Raw genomic sequence first — 22,453 nt, forward strand, 5'->3', positions numbered from 1 at the left:
ACCTTTCTTATCATTGTGGCATCTAAGTGCATTTGGACTTCAAATGCATAAGAAAATAAAAAAATGTTTTTTAAAAATCTGTTTTGCATCATATTAGTTCCGCATAGAGCACAACTAACCTAGGCAAATTTATAGCTGCAGTTATAAAACTATTATGGGAATTTCCCAGGTAGAATTCACTTTTGTTTTCCAAAATTAATTAAGCCCATTTAGGATCTAATCTAATGTCATATGCGCATTAGTAGAGAGCCAATATTTGTGGTGATCATTAACCATGGCATTCAAAAGGGAAAGTAAAATATAAAAAAGATATTATTATTCTGCTCTGTTACAACTGTAGAATAAAAAGTTGATTATTTCAAGTGACAGTTAGAACAATTAATCAGTGGAACAACCTGCCTCCAGAAGTTAAGGATGCTCCAACACTGGAGGCTTTTAATTAGAGATTGGAAAACCATTTGTCTGAAATGGTATAGGTTTTCCTGCCTGAGCAGGGGGTTGGACTAGATGACCTCTAAGGTCCCTTCCAATTCTGGTTTTTTCTGTTAAATACAGTGAAATGTTCTTCTGTCTGAAAATCAAGAGTTTTAAGGACAGGTTGCTGTTCACAACTGCTGAGCACTGAGGATTAACTGGGAATATCCAAGGTAAACAAAGCAGACAGATGGCATGGATTACAGTAAAGTTGCTCAAATAGGAATCACAGCGTGGTTGTGTCAACGTGGCGAAAACTTTCCCCTACGCCAGGCAGCTAGCCAGCTCAGCTCTCTCCCCGTCACATCCCGTTCTGTTTTCCTTCACCTGCAGACCTGTAGCAATTGGCTATTTCATAATTCCATGCAGAAAATGTGTTTATCCTGGACAGCGATGAAGATCAAACAAGGAGTGTCATTGTCTCCCTCTAATGCCAATTATGGGTCATGAATGAAGGCAAAAATAAATGTCTCAGGATAATGTTATGGGATCCAGCCTGAGTTGGTCACTGGGACCAGAGGTTTAGCCTTCCAGGTTTTCAGACGTGCTGGGGAGTTTCTCACCATTCTGGATGGATTCCTGCACAAGTCCAAAAGCTCCGAAGACTAAACCTCTGGTGACTGGTGACCGACCCAGATTGGATCCTGCAGTTATGAATAAGCCATGTGGTGCCATATCTGACAAGGAAATGCATGGGCTTAAAAGGAGCATAACTCCTGGTAAAAGAGTTGATGCATAGAAGGAAGAGATAAGCATTCTCACATCACACCTCCAGTGTCAAGGCTGGGTTCTTAATTACAGCCTCCATGAATACAAAACATTCTCCAGAATGACCATCAGAATTGGCTGTACCATTAGACACAATTGGCACTGGTTTGGATGTTAGATTTGGAGAGCTGTATCACAGGGGATGGTAGGATTCCACATCCTGAAACTAGCCTGTTGCCTTCAAGTGTGATTTTGGTGGTGGTGGGGAATAGAATAGAATAGAATAAAATAGAATAGAATAGAATAGAATAGAATAGAATAGAATAGAATAGAATAGAATAGAATAGAATAGAATAGAATAGAATAGAATAGAATAGAATAGAATAGAATAGAAAATAGAAAATAGAATATAGAATATAGAATATAGAATAGAATATAGAATATAGAATATAGAATATAGAATATAGAATATAGAATATAGAATATAGAATATAGATAGAATAGAATATAGAATGTAGAATAGAATATAGAATATAGAATATAGAATATAGAATATAGAATATAGAATAGAACAGAACAGAATATAGAATATAGAATGTAGAATGTAGAATATAGAATATAGAATATAGAATATAGAATAGAATATAGAATATAGAATATAGATAGAATAGAATATAGAATATAGAATAGAATAGAATAGAATAGAATAGAATAGAATAGAATAGAATAGAATAGAAAATAGAAAATAGAAAATAGAATATAGAATATAGAATATAGAATAGAATATAGAGTATAGAATATAGAATATAGAATATAGATAGAATAGAATATAGAATGTAGAATAGAATATAATATAGAATATAGAATATAGAATATAGAATATAGAATATAGAATAGAACAGAACAGAATATAGAATATAGAATATAGAATGTAGAATGTAGAATATAGAATATAGAATATAGAATATAGAATAGAATATAGAATATAGAATATAGATAGAATAGAATATAGAATATAGAAAATAGAATAGAATAGAATAGAATAGGAATAGAATAGAATAGAATAGAATAGAATAGAATAGAATAGAATAGAATAGAATAGAATAGAATAGAATAGAATAGAATAGAATAGAATAGAATAGAATAGAATAGAATAGAATATAGAATATAGAATATAACAGAACGGAACAGAATATAGAATATAGAATATAGAATGTAGAATAGAACAGAATAGAATATAGAATATAGAATAGAACAGAATATAGAATATAGAATATAGAATATAGAATATAGAATATAGAATATAGAATATAGAATATAGAATATAGAATATAGAATATAGATAGAATAGAATAGAATAGAATAGAATAGAATAGAATAGAATAGAATAGAATAGAATAGAATAGAATAGAATAGAATAGAATAGAATAGAATAGAATCAGAGTTGGAAGGGACCTTGGAGGTCTTCTAGTCTAACCACCTGCTTAGGCAGGAAATGAAGCATAGGTCAGCCAGGTCAATCCTGTCTTCTATATGAAAGAAAAGGAACCAGCTTGACTGGCCCAGACAGCAATATGTATTAAAATGGCTCTAATAGCCTCTATATATATATACATTTGGAGGGTAAGAAGAGGATGAGGTGGACAGTAGGAATGTATTGCTCAGTCTTTGTTGCTCATATCTAGAATAATCCCATTTTACTAGCCCAGAAATAGGGCATTGAAATATCTCTAAAATAGATCTTTGTCTGACATCCAGGGAAACACAAGCCTGTAAAATAATTTTTTTTATTGGAGATTTTTGTTTGCTTTTATTTATTTATTAAATCTGTACACTGCCCATCTCCCCAATAAAGCATCTCTTATTTTTTACACAGATAAAAGGTAAATGGGGGAATATATAAAGAAAAGTTACGAAAATTATAGGCCAAAAGCAATACACTTAGAAAAATGGGGGGGGGGGACAGAAAATTACAGTGGCTTCTGATCTTCTTTGCAGCAAACAAGCTATCCCTACTCCCTCTTTAAGATTCTATTACAGAAATGTACCCTCTTCAACCTTTTTTTCAGTCAGCAGATCCAGTGATCACCCTTTCGCTTTTTTCCCCACTTTCAGCAAAAAAACACAAATCCTTGAAAGGTTTCGTGTCTTTCACGAAAGGACTCGTCGGTTTATCCCCAGCCAGAGAAGTCAGTTTTGTCCTTTCTGCTAATTCTGTCATCGTTACAATTCACTGTGGGCGTTTCAATGTTCCTTCATTGTTGTGCATAATAACCTTGCTACAACTCCCTACATAAAATCAATCTTTTTTACGTTCCTGTAAAATCGGTGTGACAAAGCAGGCAAGTCCTCTCGAGCTTCCGATGCCACCAAGTCTGATGAAGGACAAAAACAAGAGATAGTACCCCAAGAGCTCTCTTTTCCCCTAGTCAATTAACCTGAAACGTCACCGTCTCCTGATAAATTGATCAGCAGCTGCATTCCCAGCAGCTGTTGAGTCATGCCTGGTATGCTTGCTTGCCTGGAGAACGCCTTCAGAGAAGGAATCCAGAAGTGGTAACCGGTGCTGGCTCCTGACCCCTTGTGAATCAGGAATAGCCATTATGACACCGTGTCCTTGGAAACGTCTAAATAAATCTCACCCCACCATTAGCTCCCATTTAACTCATCAGACAAGCCCTTGGCAGAGTTCACACATGACACTACATCGCAAGTCTGTGGTTTAGAGATCTGCGGGAAATCTAACCTTGTGGTCATAGACTATGATTGGCAGTTTAGCCCACACTGCATAGACAGTTACATTTATTTGATAAACCGCACACCAAGCATGGAAATTAGAAAACCCAGGCAGCTATAAGAATTCATCGCAAGCTTAAGCTTTCTACAGTACAAGAATCTGAACTACTAACGGTCAACACAAATTGGCGGTAGATAAGATACGCAGTGGCTCAGTGGGTTAGGATGCTGAGCTTGTCGATCAGAAGGTCGGCAGTTTGGCGGGTCGAATCCCGAGTGCCGCGTAGCAGAGCGAGCGCCTGTTACTCGTCTCAGCTTCTGCCAACCTAGCAGTTCGAAAGCACGTAAAAATGCAAGTAGAAAAATAGGGACCACTCCGGTGGAAGGTAACAGTGTTCCTTGCGCCTTTGGTGTTTAGTCATGCTGGCCACATGACCACGGAGACGTCCTCGGACAAGCGCTGGCTCTTCGGCTTTGAAACGGAGATGAGCACCGGCCCCTAGAGTTGGAAACGACTAGCACGCATGTGCGGGGGAACCTTTACCTTTACCTTTAAGAGACAATGGGATTCAAGGTAGCCTGAACTTAGATCTCTGGTGGGCGTGAAAGGACTCAAAACTGATGTCACGTTTGACCCCTCCCTCAGGCTCAGCCTGGTCATCTCCCACAGCACAGTTTGAAACAAACCATCAAGGTGAGTTCAGGTGTTGTTTCTCAGCCTCAGGGAATCACAAGTTCCACTTGGGATTGACAGATTCCCGCACAGCTCGGCTACATTCCCATAACTGAGTGGGCACATGTTGCTGTGTGCTATTATTTATTGTTTGGCTGCTTAGCTGCCGTATCTCCTTACCCTTAAGGGAAGCCTGCAAATTGCTCGACTGGCGGGGTGGGCTCACTTTGGACTCCCTTCTCCTAGCCAGGAGTGTTAATGTGACAAGAAAAGGTCACAAGCAGCTCTCGGCAAGAGCCGTCCGCCTATCGCTCAACCAAGAGGCAGACTTGTCAGTTAGCATTAGAGCCGGGGGGGGGAAGGGGGGGCAGAGACGACGAAGGCTGTGTTAGCTCTGGGAACATCTGAGGTGTCACTCTGCCAAGCTGGCTGCTACAACAAGTGAAGAAATTTGGCTTGAACTGATGGGTCCCTGTGGGTATCCCGTAAGGCGGCTTTATAGATTGTCAGTTAGCTGACATTCAAGACTTTGGCAGTGGCTGGTGACCTTGTCACCATCATTACCATCATTAGAATTAAACCCTGACTTTTCTCTTGTCTAGGGATCTTTCTTGACTTTTCTTCCAGTGTGCATCTGCCTGCCTGCCTGTCTATTTCTCTATTTCTCTATTTCTCTATCTCTGTATCTCTTTATCTCTGTATCTCTCTCTCTCTCCATCCATCCATCCATCCATCCATCCACCAGGCCTGCCTGCCTGCCTGCCTGCCTGCCTGCCTATCTATCTATCTATCTATCTATCTATCTATCTATCTATCTATCTATCTATCTATCTATCTATCTATCTCTATCTATCTATCTATCTATCTATCTATCTATCTATCTATCTATCTATCTATCTATCTATCTATCTATCTATCATCTAGCTAGCTAACAGTTTCAGCAGCTTCTTAAGCAAGTGTTTCTTACACTTTTCCCCCCAGGACTTCTTCCCACTTTTAAAAATTATGGAAGAAGCCCAATGTGCTCTTATTTCTATGCATTATATTTATTAAAAATTTACCATACTGAAAATTAAACATGAAGCATGTGTTGTTACTACCGGTTCTTATGATTGTTTGATGTGATTTTTTTAATGTTGTATTATTTTTCAACATAGGCTGGCAAATAATTTTGATTTTGCAAAACACCTGAGAGAGTCTTAGATAGATTAGGGCAGTGGTGGAATTCAGCTGGTTCACACCACTTCGGAAACTTAAGCGTGGGGTCCCTGGTGCTCTCTGAGCTGGGTTGTTTTCTTGCAGGCATTTCATTACCCAACTAGGTAACATCATCAGGCAGATGCACACTGACATTGGGTAATGTCATTGTGCATCTGCCTGCCTGCCTGCCTATCTATCTGTCTGTCTATCCATCTTTTCTATTCCAGCCTACTACCGGCCCTGCAGAAAGGGCAGGGACAACCCCCTTTACAAAAGGCAAGAGGCTGGAAGTAAGCCCGCCAAATTTATTTACACAAAACAGATCCAAAACAGAGCAAACTGAGCAAAACAAAATACGAACCACTAAAACAGGAGCTATTCAAACGGTTGCCTTCAGCAAACCAGCCCTCCCACACATTCCCCTTTTAAACAGTTCAGGGCGTGGCTTCTCTCTGCCTCCTTCCGAGGTGCCCCAGTGCCTTCCTCTGTTTACTCCTGATTGACTGCCTCCTGCGTCGGGCGTCCTTGAACAGGGCCAGCTGTGGGTCATCTTCATCCACGCTGTCAGGCTCACACAGCTGGGTCTGCATCGTAACCAGATGGGAGGGGCCTGGCTGAGAGCTCTGCGAAGCCTCAGAACTGTCCTCTACAGGCTTTCCAAACCCCTCCTCCTCCTCCTCCTCTGAATCATCTGACCCAACTGCCGAACCCACAGGCTGACCCTGAATAACAACACCATCCACCTACCTACCTACCTACCTATCTTCTGTCTAGCTACCTATCTATCATCTATCTTCTATTACATTTTCAAAGGTTATGGGCAAATTCTGTTCTTTTTCACGTTTCAAAACAGGTTGCTATGTGAATGAGTTTTCAGAAAAAACAAGAGCACTCTGACAAATCTCAATATTAATAAGCTTATTATGGGATACGTCTGTGTAATGGCAATCCACCGTGTGAAGCCATCAAGGGTACCATGCAGCCCTGCCCTATGGAGGCTGAAGGGAGGATACCAAGAGCCATACTTGCTCTGTCTAGAGCCTGTCAGCTCCCTTCAGCAGTCACTGGTGGGAAATATCAAAATATTCCCGTGCCCGTATGATTCCACTGACATAGAAAATGTGCAGCATCTTCTGTTGTGTTGTAATTTTGTACCCAAGTTGCGCAATGTGCTAATTTCACCTCTCTTAAAAGAATATTTGGGGAGAGGAGATCACTGCACATCTACTTTCTAACAGATCACAAGATCACAGTGACTCATCAGGGAATCAAGTTTGGCCTCACTTTTGTCATGAATGTGAGGCCACAAATCTTGTCCAGTAAAATTGTATTTCTTTCAAATGCCCTCCTCTTTTTTTGTTTTGAATTCTTATTTTTTTTTTAGCTATGTAGAATGTTGTGTGTATATATGCATGTATATATATGTACCGAGGTTGGTTAAAGACCATAATAAAATTTACCTTCCCATACTTGCAGAACATGCAAAAGAGTACGAGTCCTGTATTTTTTAATAAATTCTATTTTCATTCTGTTTATTTATAACACCTTCCTCCCGTCCATTGCCAGGTTTTGTTGCTCAGCTCTTCCTAGCCAACCTGACAACCTGCCATGTGTGCAATCTCTCTCTCACCAACTGTTGCGAATGCCAACAGAACTGTAGCCAGAAGGAAACCCAAAGACACGAGCAGTAGGAAGCACAAGCTGGGAAAGCAAGTTGCCTTTTTGAAAAATACAAAACAACATTCACAAAACCAACCAACCACCCCCAGAAGCTCAATAAAAAGATAAGCATATTCGGTAATCATGAAATATTAAATACCATTTCAAAACAATGAAGGGGGACTACACAGGGCTAACTTAAAACATGCATACTTGACTGATTAAAACCCCAGATTGTAAGAGAAGAGCAGGCAGAGCTGGGGGGGGAGGTGGAGTTAAGTGCATGATGAGCTTGAAATCATTAAAGGTAAAGGTAATGGTTCCCCCGCACATGCATGCTAGTCGTTTCCGACTCTAGGGGCTGGTGCTCATCTCGTTTCAAAGCCGAAGAGCCAGCGCTTGTCCGAGGACGTCTCCGTGGTCATGTGGCCGGCATGACTAGATGCCAAAGGCACACAGAACGCTGTTACCTTCCCACCGTAGTGGTCCCTATTTTTCTACTTGCATTTTTACGTGCTTTCAAACTGCTAGGTTGGCAGAAGCTGGGACGAGTAACAGGCGCTCACTCTGTTACGTGGCACTCGGGATTCGACCCGCCAAACTGCCGATCTTCTGATCGACAAGCTCAGCATCCTAACCCACTGAGCCACCGCGTCCCTTTTGGAATCATTTGCCAGGACCCACCCCAAACCACGTCTTAGGAAGACAAAACTCTTGGAGCCAAATCTTAGTCCAAAAGGAATCTTTACTATGACATGCTTGGTTGTAGGAATACAAGACAGGACTTAATATTGTTCAACAAACTAAAACCTTATAAAGAGTTCCCGGTTCAACCCCCCCTTAACCCCATTTGGTCAGTCCCCCATCATTTACCTTGTATCATCCCTCTCGTGGGAAAAAGGAACTTAGGACCTTTTATGTTTATTGCTCTCTTCTGACACAAGCCAGATGCTCCTACCCTAACCCCCCCTTTTGTTCCCCCAGTTCAAAAGGCTTCTCTTTTCCTTTGAAATGCCTAATACAGGCTCAATACACATTCGTTCCCTCCTCCTCGGGAGATGGCAGGATCCATGGAATAATGTTTTAAACATACATTTATGAATATGATATAAATGGATTCTGACATCATTGCATGTTCACAAATGGTCCACATCCAACCACTCTTGAATTCTGTTGACCCTTATCTGATGCCCATTTAGTACTGAACTTTAGTTGACTAGATTATTGTGCACAGACTTGAGCAATAGATTTTTTTCAACTGCAAGGTAGGGTATGATCCAGATTCTTTGCTCCTGACACAGATATTTGTATACTTGTTAGGAGTGGAGAAACACAGGAGTGTTGGCTTGTAGAAACCATGGTTCCTTTGAAGTGCTCAATTGTGGATCGAAGCAGGTGGTCCACCTTCTCTCGTCTTCAAACTCTTTTAGAAAGTGAGTGGGTCATCATCTAACTTAGGGCAACTGTTATATTTAGGTCTGGTCTTCAGTTCTTTTTTTTCCCCTTCTCCCATCACCTCCTCCCCAGCACAGAGTGATGCAAAAAGATAGGTCCTGGGGTCAGAATTTGAGAAGCTACTTCATCCTTTGCTTGGAATTTTAGGCAGCTGATTCAAGAGCAATAGATGCGCTTACACTCCCGTTGCAATGAAATGCCATCCTGGGAATAAATTCAGAAAATGAGCTCAGCGGTGATTCCCTCATTGGGTGGGTTTCTCTCTCTCTCTCTCTCTCTCTCTCTCTCTCTCTCTCTCTCTCTCTCTCTCTCTCTCTCTCTCTCTCTCTCTCTCTCTCCTCCACTCTCCACTGAACACGGTTTTCCCTTGCTCACTGTTTCAAGGCAAGGGCAAAGAATGAAACACACACAGTGGTGGGTGAAATGTGAAGTGTGTGGGTGCAGGTACTTAAAAAGAGGTCTTCTGAATTATGTAGAACAGATAGAGCAAAGGGGCGTTCGATTAGAACATAGAATGTAGAATAATAGAGTGGAAAGGGACCTTGGAGGTCTTCTAGTCCAACCCCCTGCTTGAACAGGAGACCCTATACCAGGGGTAGGAAACCTTGGCTCTTTTATGACTCGTGGACTTCAACTCCATTCTAGACAAGTGGCTGTCCAGTCTCTTCTTAAAAGCCTCCAGTGATGGAGCACCCACAACTATTGGAGGCAGGCTACTTCATTGGTTGATTGGTCTCACTGTTAGGAAATTTCTCTTAGGTTGCTTCTCTCCTTGGTTAGTTTTTGGTTGTTTAGCATGTTTTTAGGAATGCCTGAGGGGGATGGTGGGTGCAGGGTGTTGTTTGTCCTCCTCCATCTCTTCCATCAGAGTAGGCCAGCTGAATCTTTTATCATACAATCCTATTCTATCATTTTTAATATGCTCATATTGTACACTATTAGCTTTGCAGTAACTCGGACCTAATGCTAATGCAGAGAAGAGGGTGTGTGAATTCTGGGCTAAGTTCCTGAGCCCAAATTTCTCTGGCAGCATTTTCCTAAGACAAACCCCATGTTGTTTTCACACTGATGATATTACCTAGTTGGACAATAAAACGTCTGCAAGAAAAGCGCCCAGCTCGGACAGCACCAAGGAGCCTTCATTTCAACCCTGAGCTACAAATATTCTCTTCCATGTTGTTTTTCTCAGCACCCTCATAGGAAAAAAAGAGTTATTCTGCAAGACTTTAGCTAAATATCTCATACTGGGTCCACGTGAGGAGGAAAGAGCCTCAACTTTCTTCCCACAATGCCTTAGACCTACAAGTATGTGAGATTCACGCATTGTAGAGACAAGATGCTCAGCAGTTGGTGCTGCTGTCACTTGCCAGGACAACACATTTATATACAGATAGATAAATCCTTGAAGGCAGGAGAGAAAAGAAGCTGTTCTATTTTCACTTCTAATATCCCACTCCAAATAACTATTGGAATGTGCTTTCTCTCTCAATCCCTTTTGACCCTGGAGAAATTCAGAGAATTGTTCACAATGTTTCAGTGTATAGATAGGATGAAGAACTTGGAAGACAGTTTCTGCATAATTCTCTCTCTCTCTCTCTCTCTCTTTGACCCCCACTTTCTCTCTCTCTCTCTCTCTCTCTCTTTCTTCTTCTTCTTCTTCTTCTTCTTCTTCTTCTTCTTCTTCTTCTTCTTCTTCTTCTTCTTCTTCTTCTTCTTCTTCTTCTTCTTCTTCTTCTCTTTCTCCGTTTTCAAATATTTCTAGGACACCTTTAAGATGAGAAAGTTCTCCAAAGCCTCTTAATCCCAATAAAATCCCCCCCAAAATAAAACATGAACACAATCCACCTACATCAGCAGTTGAAACCATTTCATTATTGTGTTGAAATCAGATTCAGTTACAAACTGAAAACTCCAGGAAATTACTGTGTGGTGAAACTACCCAAGGAGTGAATCTACACATTTTTATAGCTTCTTGCAATGAAGGAATCAAATAGACCCTAATGGTAACACAGGAATGAAGTCTTTGTAGAAAAGACGGTTTCCTGTTCACCAATTAACAATTAATCAATGGAATAGCTTGCCTTCAGAAGCTGTGGGTTCTCCATCACTGGAGGCTTTCAAAAAGAGACTGGGCAAACATTTGACTGAAATGGTATAGGGGGTTAGACTAGACAACCTCCGAGGTTCCTTCCAACTCTGTTATTCTATATTCTATGTTCTAACCTAAGAACCTCAGAAAAATTATTTTGATTCTTCATCCCTGATCTCTCATTAAATCCAGTCCCATTCAGAATTCAAAACTTGATTCCCCCAAAGTTAATAAGATATATAGTTTGGACTGCTGCTGAAGCATACATCAACTGGCCATGGAGTTCTTGATCTAACCAACGCTAATAAATCAGCTCAGAAATTGATTCTTTTCCCCCCCAATCACCATGCTGTGCCATCAATCAAAACAAAGCAAAACAAAAATGCTTCCCAGATTCCAGAGGCCGGCTATGTTGATCCAACGGAATCTTTCCCATGGGAGTTGCATTATCCCTGGGGTCAAGAGTGGGCGCTCCAGGAAATTCTTGTTCAGCGTGGTCATTCATTGTCCGTTTTGATGAGTGGGACTTTCCACCCATTGATCACCTTCTAAAATTCAGGATAATGTCAGTACTCGAGTATTCATATGGGGGCAGGGGGATTAGCAGAAAGCTGGTAGTTCCTTAACAGATGCGATTCAACTTAGAGCCTGGGTTTGACCCTGTTTTAATTTTTTGACTGACTCTTAATGATAATAATAATAATAATAATAATAATAATAATAATAATAATAATAATAATAATAATAATTATTATTATTATTATTATTTATTTATTTATTTATTTTATTTTAATTCCATTTATATCCCACCCTTCTCCGAAGACTCAGGGCGGCTTACAAGCTTAGCAGTAGCCTTCATTCTATGTATATGCCTGCTTATTAGGGCTTTCACACACACACCCCAAGCGGCATTATTACAAAGTCAGCTTAATTGCCCCCAACAATCTGGGTCCTCATTTTACCTACCTCGGAAGGATGGAAGGCTGAGTCAACCTTGAGCCTGGTGGGATGCGAACCTGCACCAATTGCAGGCAGCTGGTGTTACTTAAGGAGGCATTAGCCCACTGCTCCACCAAGGCTCTTGAATAATAATAATTAATAATAATAATAATAATAATAATAATAATAATAATAATAATAATACAGATCAGCACTTGGAAGACAACATGCCAGATATCGCAGTTGTAGAGAACCGAAGTGTACAGCTGATTGATATCGCTATACCAGGAGATGCCAGAGTCGGAAAAAAAGAACTGGAAAAAATTAGAAATACCGCGACCTGGCCATCAAAACTGCGCGATTATGGCTGAAACATGTAACAGTGATAGCCGTTGTCATCGGGGCACTGGGAACTATGTCCAAAAACGTTGCAAAATACATCAAGAAACTGCAGCTTCCTGCAATAACTCCAGCAATGCTATAAAAAAAATTGCGCTACTCGGAACATCTTACATTTTAAGGAGGTACCTGGTTGATACCTAGGATGCTGGCAGCAACCCGTGTCAGCGCCAATGAGTTTGAATGTTCAGTTGACTGAGGTTCATGTTTAATGAATAAAAGATAATAAAAAATAAATAAAATAAGAGCCAGTTCTGTGTAGTAGTTAAGGCACCAGGCCGAAAAACAGGAAACTGGGAGTTCTAGTCCCACTTTAGGCATGAAAGCCAGTTAGGCGACTGGCCAATCACTCTTTCTCAGCCGAACACTCTTCAACGGCCTTTTGTTGTGGGGAAAATAGGAGGAGAATTAGGTATATTTGCCACCTTGAGTTATTTATAAAAATAATAAAGGCCAGATTTCTGTAAAAAAAAAAAGAAATTAAAAACCAAAAACCCTCCTTAGTTTTATTTTCTGTGGCACACAGCATCCAGCCATGACAATCTGAGAAGCTCGTGAACATAAAGGAGCGTACGTTCTTCCACAGGCGGTGTTTCCGATATGCTACAGGTAATTTAAAAAATACATACAGGCGCTCCTCGACTTACAACAGTCACTAAATGATCTGTTTCTAAGTTGAGGACGGCCTGCATGTGTTTTTCACTTAGTGACCTTTCGCAGTTATAACAACTCTCTGGAAAAAATGAATTACGATCGTTGTTTTTTTTTTACACTTACGACCTTTGCAGCATCCCGCATGGTTTGGTGATCAAAATTCAGACGCTTGGAAACTGACTCATATTATGACGGTTGCAGCGTCCTTGTGTGTGTGTATGTGTGTCACGTGATCCCCTTTGGCGACCTTCTGACAAGCAAAGTCAATGGGGAAGCCGGATTAACAACCGGGTTACAGGGTTAACAACTGCAGTGTCTCACTTAACAACCGTGACGAGAAAGGTCATAAAATGGGGCAAAGCTCGCTTAACAAGGGTCTCAGCAACAGAAGCTCTGGGCTCATGGTGGAGGCAAGTCAAGGACTAGCAGTGTATTCAGACACCAAAAACAAATAGCTGTAGCTGCCCACCTACCCTTAAGATTCTATGGATCTCATAATTAACCCTCCTTTAAAGGTAAAGGCAAAGGTTCCCCCGCACATGCATGCTAGTCGTTTCCGACTCTAGGGGCCGGTGCTCATCTCCGTTTCAAAGCCGAAGAGCCAGCGCTTGTCCGAGGACGTCTCCGTGGTCATGTGGCCGGCATGACTAGACGCCAAAGGCGCACGGAACGCTGTTACCTTCCCACATAGTGGTCCCTATTTTTCTACTTGCATTTTTACGTGCTTTCGAACTGCTAGGTTGGCAGAAGCTGGGACGAGTAACAGGCGCTCACTCTGCTATGCGGCACTCGGGATTCGACCCGCCAAACTGCCGACCTTCAGATCGACAAGCTCAGCGTCCTAACCCACTGAGCCACCGCCTCCCTTAACCCTCCTTTAGCTGTCCTCTAATCTGGTGGCTTCTGGGTGGATTGGGCTATCACCATACAGCGAGCTGGCTACTTGGACATCCACACATCCCTCAGCACCAGAATAGGGAAGAGTGCTGTGCAACTAATTGAAGCCCTGATTTTGGTGGGCTAAGCTTAAGCCTTTCAGAAAACTATCCTGCTGAAACGGGAGAGCACGTAGAGGAAGTGGTTGGCTTACGGCTGACTTGTAGCTCCATCCTGCTATAAAAAGACATGTCATTAGCATGTCTCCCGATGTGCAGGCAGGATGGAAGTAACAAGCCTTTTTAGTCACTGTTGTCTACTCTAAAACATTGCGAGTGAGCACAGCACAATCTTATTAGATTGATTCTTGCATTTTACGTCTTTGCTTCTAATTAGAAGCCTATGACTAAAAGATCTTCAGACGAGGAAAAGGCTGCTAAATTCTATGCTTTTCCAATCATACTCAGTCACAACCAAATTATATTTCATTCAATATTTTTTTCCCCTTAGTTTTCCGGGCAGAATGGACGTAAGTATCTAAGCAACAACAAATAATATCTCTTCGACTCCCCCCCCCCCTTAGAAAGCTGTTGGTAGTGATCATGCTCAAACCTTAGTGACGCCTTTGCCCTTATCAAAATATATTCATGGAAAGAAAAAGCAATAAGAAGGTACTGTTGCTGCCTTGGTCTTTTCCTTTTGCACAGAAAAGGCTGGTGTCGACAATGATTTGGATTTGAATTGAATTTTAAATGTATGATTTTATTTATTGTTTAAAAGTTTTATGTCATATTTTAACTGTGGGGTTGTAATCTCCTAGAGTTGCCTCAGTGAGCTGGGTGGGAAAGAAAAAGAAAAAGAAAGAAAAAGAAAGAAGAAAGAAAGAAGAGAGAGAGAGAGAGAGAGAGAAGAAAGAAAGAAAGAAAGAAAGAAAGAAAGAAGAAGAAAGAAGAAGAAAGAAAGAAAGAAAGAAAGAAAGAAAGAAAGAAAGAAAGAAAGAAAGAGAAGGGACCTTATTATGCTTATGATTTTATTATGCTTAAGCTTGATATTACTAGTGTTATTTTGTACGCATTTTATATAAATTTTTATACAGTATGTAAGCAGCCTCATAGATAGAAGACGTTTTATGTATATTGGAAATGTAAATGTCTCGTGCTAAATATACAGGAGATTGCTTACATGAAAGGAGCAAAGTAAATTTCAGTGGTCCAAGAAATAGGGAGGGGGAAGGTGAGTTAGCCTGGGCTGATGTGTATGAGTCATCACCTTGGAATTTGTTTTTCTGTGCTTCCTTACTCCTGGGACAGAGACTTGCATCTCTTTGTTCTGAAAAGTTATAAAAAGTGGGGGGGGGTAGAGAATCTCTTCTGGTTGTGCCTTCGTCCCGCTAAGCAGCCACGAAGTGGGAGAAGGTTACCGAACTCTATCTTGGACAAAATAAAGTTGTTTTCTTTGCTGAAACCTTGGCTCAGGAGTTTCTTTTGGCTCTTTGAAATTTCTGAAAAGCGCAGAGAAGTTTGGGAGGCTGAGTGGGGAAACCTTACGAACGAAAGAAAGAAAGAAAGAAAGAAGAAGAAAGAAAGAAAGAAAGAAAGAAAGAAAGAAGAAAGAAAGAGAAAGAAAGAAAGAAAGAAAGAAAGAAAGAAGAAGAAGAAAGAAAGAAAGAAAGAAAGAAGAAAAGAAAGAAAGAAAGAAAGAAAAAAGGAAGGAAGGAAGGAAGGAAGGAAGGAAGGAAGGAAGGAAGGAAGGAAGGAAGGAAGTTAACGCTGCTAACATCGAATGTTATTGCTTGACAAGAGATGAAGAAGTAGCTGTTTCATATGTTAAACTTGTGTATTGCTTTAAGACTAGTGTATTGCTTTAGTTTAAGGTTAGGAGGGGGGATGAGTAGGAATGCACCTTCAAGGCCAATTCTCTTACTAAGAAGATAAGGCTTTGGCGGTCTTCTAACGGAAGGGAAACTGATTCTTTAAATTAATTGGAGAATATGATTAATGACAAAATTAGTAAGGTGGAGAATTGTGTTTTAATATATTGTACAAGGGGCGGAGATTTCAGATTCCAGCTTCCTTCAAGCAAGCATTTGCCGGTGTATTAGGCTAATAAAGGACCTTTAAGGTAAACAATGCCTCAGAGTAACTTGAAAAGCCCATACGTCGGAAACTTGACGAAGAGAAAGAAAGAAAGAAAGAAAGAAAGAAAGAAGAAGAAAGAAAGAAAGAAAGAAAGAAAGAGAAAGAAAGAAAGAAAGAAAGAAGAAAGAAAGAAAGGAAGGAAGGAAGGAAGGAAGGAAGAAGGAAGGATGGAAGGAAGGAAGGAAGGAAGGAAGGAAGGAAGGAAGGAAGGAAGGAAGGAAGAAAGAAAGAAAGAAAGAAAGAAAGAAAGAAAGAAAGAAAGAAGAAAAGAGAGAGGGGAGGCACAGTTCAAAAGTCTGCCACTCCATCCTGTGCAGAGTTGTAAAAGAACCAATCTATGTATATCTGATTAGGCTCCCTAATTGGGTAATCAAACATCTACAAGAAAACCACCCAGCTCAGAGAGCACCAAGGATTCCACAGTTCAACCCTAAACTACAAATATTTTTTTTTCTATCGTGCTCCCTTTGCTTGTTTGTCAGCACCCAGTTTTTAAAATGATGTTGATAAAGCGGGAAGGAAGGATGGAGCTGGACATGTTTAGTTTGAGAAACAAAGTGGACACTTCCGAGGTTTCTTCAACAAAACTGGAGCTTTGTTGAAGAAAGTGAACGGAAATGACTGAGAAGCAGAGCTCAAGTCACTGTTTTGCCTGTTTTCTTAATGATAAGAAATGTTCAGTTTTGCAATTGGTCACATTAGGTAAAGGTAAAGGTTCCCCCGCACATGCGTGCTAGTCGTTTCCGACTCTAGGTGCCGGTGCTCATCTCCATTTCAAAGCCAAAGAGCCAGTGTTTTGTCCGAAGACATCTCCGTGGTCATGTGGCCGGCATGACTAGACGCCAAAGGCGCACGGAACGCTGTTACCTTCCCACCGTAGTGGTCCCTGTTTTTCTACTTGCATTTTTACGTGCTTTCGAACTGCTAGGTTGGCAGAAGCTGGGACGAGTAACAGGCGCTCACTCTGCTACGCGGCACTCGGGATTCGCCAAACTGCCGAACTTCTGATTGACAAGCTCAGTGTCCTAACCCACTGAGCCACCGCGTCCCTCATAATTGGTCACATTAGGACTCAATAATCAAATTCTCCTCGCATTAAAAATAACTCATGAGTGTTGCATTGTATATCCCTCACTGAGATGGATTAAAAGTTGCTGAGTGGTTATCCTGCATTTATGATAGCATCTGTTTTCAGCCAAAGATATTTTTTCTCTCCTCTCTTTACCTCTCTAAAGCATCTTCTATGAACTTAAAATGATGATGATGATGATAATAATAATAATAATAATAACAATAATAATAATAATAATAATAATAATAATAATAATAATAATAATAATAAACAATAACAATAATAATAATAGTTGATACCTAGGATGCTGGCAGAAATCTGTGTCAACCATTAGTGCCAGTCAATTTTAGGGTTCAGTTGACTGAGTTTCATGTTTTATGAATAAAGGTTTTTTATAATAATAATAATAAATCAAATAAATAGTTCTCCAGCGCCATCTGGCGGTGAGAAAAAACCCACACAGGAATTGCTTTCAATTCAGTCAGCTTTCAGTGAAACGGAGATGAGCACCGGCCCCTAGAGTTGGAAACGACTAGCACGCATGTGCGGGGGAACCTTTACCTTTACCTTATTCCTAAATAACAGTATAAGATTTATTCCTTGGTATTCCTAAATAAGTCTCTCCCTTGACATCATCTGTTCTTTCAAGAAGTGCATTGGAAAGCTTGGGAAAATGTGTGTTTGAAGGCTCTGAACATTTTTCAAGTTAGCCTTATCATATCTGAGTAGCAGGAATCCAGATCACCACTAGATGGTGGTAGTTAGTTTTCTGCACCTCTATTGCCAGATAATGGTCACTGCAGCTCAGTTGTGAGGCCCTTCTTGAAGTTTAAGGGATTTACAACCACAACTGTGAATTTTTGCTGCTAAGCAAGGTGGTTGTTTAATGAGTCACGCCCAACAGTATGACCTTGTTGCTACGCTTTATTGAGCAAAGCACTTCAGTTGTTAAACAAAACACATGGTGGTTAAATGAATCCAGCTCTCCCTATTGACTTTACTGGTCGGAACTCAGCTGGGAAGGTCGCAAATGGTGATCACGTGATCCTGGGATGCTGCAACCATCATAAATATGTGCCGGTTGCCAAGGGACCAAATTTTGATCACATGACTGTGGAGATGCTACAATCATAGGGGCAAAGGTTGATCATACATTACTGCTTTCAGTGCTGTTGTAACTTAGACAAGAAATGGTTGAGAGTCAAAAATTACCTGTACTTCATTAAGGCTTTGTAGGAAGACAGCCCCCCTCAGAGAAGGAAATAATAATAATAATAATAATAATAATAATAATAATAATAATAATAATAATAATAATGTTGATGATGATGATGATGATGAATGAAGGGACTTGGAAGTCATCTAGTCCAACCCTCTGCTCCAGCATGAAACCCTATGCCGTTTCAGACAAATGGTTGTCCAGTCTCTTCTTAAGAACTTCCAGCATTGGAGCACCCACAACTTCTGGAGGCAGGTTGTTCCACTGGCTAATTGTTCTAACTTTCAGGCAGAAATTTTCTCCTTAGTTCTAGGTTGCTTCTCTCTTTGATTAGTTTCCATCTGTTGCTTCTTGTCCTGCCTTTTGGGGGATATTTAAAAAGGCAGAATATTATATTTTCCTAAAGGAATAATAGAGAATCTTAGGCAGAAACAGCCCAGTCTCCCCCAAGCAGCAAGCCAGCTCTTCAGAAATGCAGATTTAATAATCCTATTCAGAAAGACTGGGGCCAGGAAGGTTTGAGCTGATGGAATTAGAAAAGCAAAGACTCGCAAGAACAGAACATGACCTTCAGGACACAAGAGGATTAACCCACCACCATTAGAATACCAAAAGGGCACACTGAAGCTCAAGTCAACGTTCACTGCACAGGAACAGGAAGAACCTCAAATACAAAGCCAGAGGAACAGGAACAACTCCAAACACAAAAAATCCAAGAAGGTATAAAAACCCACCACTCCCAGCTCCATTTTGTCAGCTTTCCCAGAACTGCATGCTGTTGCTGTTCTGTTCTTCAGTAAATTGAACCTTCTTTCCTAAGCAGCCTCCATTTTGTTTATTCCTGGCTTGAACTGGACCTGAAGATTTTTCTTTCAACAGCTTATTTATTATCTTCCTGTTTCTGTATTTGTTTTACCTGATTTCTTGAGTCATCCCAGAATCTCAACCTGCTCATCATGAATAGGAAGATACATGTTGGAAAGGGAGGTTCTCTTTCCCCAAATTCATCTGGCTAGAACTGCTAACTGCACACCCCAAATAATGAAGAATAGATGCAAATTCTCAAAACCAAGATATCACTTATAGATGAAGACTGCCTATTGCCTTTGGGCCTTCTTTTCAGCTATCAAGAACATCTTTTCAGCCCAGGAAAAAAGCATCAGTAGACTTTTGACTTAATCCCACAGGGCTGAGTTTCTGATTCTACTGACAGAAGTCAAAAAGCCACGTGTTTCTTGTTTTTTCTTTCTCCCAGTCATAAAGCCATATAGTTTATTTGCATGTCTTTCACCAAAGGCTTGAAATCATGATGTGCCAGTCTGTTGCTAGCTGCCCTAAAAACAAACTGCCTTTGGACCAAATAAAGACGACCCCGTTCCAGAAATTCACCTCTGCATCCTGATTGCTTGCCCCCCCCACCACCTTTTGGGGTGACGGTTAGCATCTTCCCAGATCGGAAGAAAGGAATGCAGGGAAATTCTCCCAACACTGTCTATGGGACTTAGGTCATCTGTGGCAACCAAAGTCACTTGGGAGAGCCCCTCTCTCTCTGCTGCCTACAAAATTATGCTTTCTTAATCAGAATAATTAATGGAATGATGGATGGGGTGAGTGTAAGATTCTGCTTCTTGCTTTCTCTTCCTGGCTGATATCTCCAGTAACCATCCTGATTTGGTTCCTTTTCTCCACAGGATCTGGGATGAACATTGTTTTCCCTACCCAACTGGGCAGCTGTACACTTTTTGTAATTCAGTGGGCTCAAACCTTTCTCACTTCACTTGAACTCAAAGCCTATATAGGATCAAAACAACGGTGTGAACCATTGAGAGGCATTGGAGTGGATCAAAATCATAACACGTGTTTACCAGAAGAGGGTGCTCTTGTCTGCCAGTCCTTCTTGTCCTTCTCTATCCCACTGCTTTTTAACAACCCATGAAAATTGGTCCCTTGGTTATCGTCCTTGTTTCACATGCCATTTAAAAAGCTTGCTCCGTGGTACTTTGTGAAGAAACTCACAATTGCAATTGCCGAACTGCAATTGCCAAAGGCTAATTCTTGCATTAAGTTTCTTTGTGGGCTATAGATTCAGTCTCCTTTTGTGTATTGGTAGAGAACAGCTTGCTAAGTGAGGCCTCTCTCTCTCTTCTCTAAGAGTAAAAGCCCTACTCATCCCCCTTGCACATTTATCATTCACAATTACTGTACATAATTTTATAAATTATGCAATGAGGCTCCCAGACCTTGTCCTTTTGAGTTGATATAGTGGTTGCACAACAAACACTGCAGCTTAAGGCAAACTCACACAAATGTAAATCAATGTAAGATAATGAGTGAGGAGTGCTAGTGGACTAGCACTGAGGATGTTACTTAATTAGGGTAATGAAAAGTCTGCAAGAAAACAAGCAAGCTCAGAGAGGATCTGAGGATCCCTCATTTCAACCCTGAGCTACAAATATTCTCCTTCAAAGATAATGAGTCCTTAAATTTAGAACACACACAGTTAAGCAAGAAAATGCAACCAGACAGATGGAAAGCCAATTGTTTGTATTTAGGGTCACAGATGGCTGTGATTGGAGATTTCAAGAAACCTTGGTTTATTGTGACATGAACAAGATCAGCATTCCTCTAGACTCCTGTTTATTCTGTCTTTCCCAGTTATCTTGTATAGCTGCAAAGTTTTTTTGTTTATGAAACAAGCCACCTGTTTATAAAACCAGCTTTTTGCAACAAAATTGATTAATTATAATTCAGGATTTTTGAAGTAATGCCATATTGTAGCAAAGTGAAAAATGTTACAGCCAATGGCTTCAATGAGAAAAGGAAATTTGCTATGGATTTATTCACTCAGAAATTCTTCTTTGTTTATTTGCCCTACAGTTGTTGCCAGTAATAGATATTCCATTTTTTAAAATACAGCTTCTAAACAATTCCAGCACTTATTTTTTGCTTGTTTTGCCTTGCAGAAAGGACATCTAATAATGGAGTGCAAAACATATTGAATTCAAAACAGCTATTTTGAATAGGTCTGTGAAATCCGCCGTGCCCAGAAGGTCGCCGCGAAAGGAAGTTGGAGGGCCAGGACCAAGGGTTAAACCTTAATTCGTTTAAGGATTCTGAAGCAGGATTTCTTCTGCGACTGTGTTGCAGCAAACGGCCCTCTGTTTTAACATTAATATTAATAATAACATTAACATTTAATAAGGCATTAAGAATAAAGACGGAGAACAGCAGTCAAGCCAGGGCTCTAAACCCACATGCCACAGCGTGGAAAGCACGCATTTAGTCCTTGGTGTCCCTGGGCTTTCTTTTTTAAAACTAAGTTGTTGAGGCTGGTGGGAAAGGCCAGTCAGCCACGGACTAACCCCACCAGCCTTCGGCAGCACTGCAAACATTTCCAACTATTTTCCAAAGCACCTGAAAGCAGGACAAGAAGCAACGGATGGAAACTAGTCAAGGAGAGAAGCAACCTAGAACTAAAGAGAAACTTCCTGACAGTTAGAACAATTAACCAGTGGAACTGCCTGCCTCCAGAAGCGGTGAATGCTCCAACTCTGGAAGTTTTTAAGAAGAGACTGGCCAGCCATTTGCCTGAAATGGTATAAGGTTTCCTGCCTGAACAGGGGGTTGGACTAGATGACCTCCAAGGTCCCTTCCAATATTATTATTATTATTATTATTATTATTATTATTATTATTATTATTATTATTATTATTACTCGAGGCCTTCCGGGTTGAGGTGTGAGGAGCCATAGCCCAATCTACTGGGTCTAGAAAGGACCACTTCACCTTTGACCTTTGAACCCTTGGCCTTTGAACCCCCTGGCCTTTGGCCTTTGACCCCCTGGCCCTTGGCCCTACACCCTATTTAGAGCATTGGCAATTGCAACCTCCCACCGTGTTTCCCGCTGCCTCTAGCGGCTTTTGCTTGGTTGCCAACCTTACTCAATTTCCATCCCCATCTTTTTAAAATGAAAAACCTTATTAACCGAACCCCGAACCACTAACCCTAAGCTTTGACCTGTGACCCCTTGACCTTTACCCCTCGACCTTTGACCCCTCAACCGCTGGCCTCAACCCAGAGCCTAAGCCTAAGCCTAACCATTATTAACCAGTAACCATTATTAACCAGTAACCATTATTAACCATTATTAACCAGTAACCA

General features: G+C 40.7%; 1 protein-coding gene across 2 annotated transcripts in view; it reads left to right on the forward strand.

Moving 5' to 3' along the window:
* Nucleotides 1–22,453, forward strand: part of PDP2 (pyruvate dehydrogenase phosphatase catalytic subunit 2) — a 259,441-nt gene that overhangs the window by 77,982 nt on the left and 159,006 nt on the right. The gene's annotated exons all lie outside the window — the stretch shown is intronic.

The sequence above is a fragment of the Vipera ursinii genome (genome assembly GCF_947247035.1).
Source record: "Vipera ursinii genome assembly, chromosome: 10".
Lineage (NCBI taxonomy): Eukaryota > Metazoa > Chordata > Lepidosauria > Squamata > Viperidae > Vipera > Vipera ursinii.